A 464-nucleotide genomic window follows, 5' to 3' on the forward strand; every position below is an offset into this window, starting at 1 on the left:
AAATGAAAAAAAAAAAAAAAAAGCCACAAAAAAAAAAAACATGAATAACATTAAAGAACATTAAAAATATATATAAATAGCATTTACATGCTCCTCGAATGCTGTCATTTCCCGAGTTGTGCTTCTCTTACTCTAAGGCTAATAAATGTATTTCACGATCTGGGTCATTATTTAATACAAAACAATATTTAATACAAAACCACACATAATGTTTCTACTGTATCTCTGTCAATCACTCTGATTTTTAGTTAAAATGAGTGAATTGACAGTGCTGTCTGTCACTGTCTTTAATCAGTTCTGTGAATGACTGTATGGTATGCCATATGCACTGTAATATGATTTATATTAAATATTACATTTTCAAATGAAAAGAGCAGCATGATCATTTCATAAAGTATGCGTTCATATGTGTTAAGGGCTAGATTTTCGCTGGAGGAAACAGCTGTGGTGTGATGAGCGATGAA

At 30.8% G+C, this 464-nt stretch overlaps 1 protein-coding gene across 1 annotated transcript in view; it reads right to left on the bottom strand.

Moving 5' to 3' along the window:
- The window catches only part of LOC107689961 (tudor domain-containing protein 1-like), a 13,132-nt gene that overhangs the window by 1,438 nt on the left and 11,230 nt on the right, over nucleotides 1-464 (bottom strand). The window lies entirely within an intron of this gene.

This window comes from Sinocyclocheilus anshuiensis, unplaced genomic scaffold (assembly GCF_001515605.1).
Source record: "Sinocyclocheilus anshuiensis isolate Anshui unplaced genomic scaffold, SAMN03320099.WGS_v1.1 scaffold1541, whole genome shotgun sequence".
Classification (NCBI taxonomy): Eukaryota; Metazoa; Chordata; class Actinopteri; order Cypriniformes; family Cyprinidae; genus Sinocyclocheilus; species Sinocyclocheilus anshuiensis.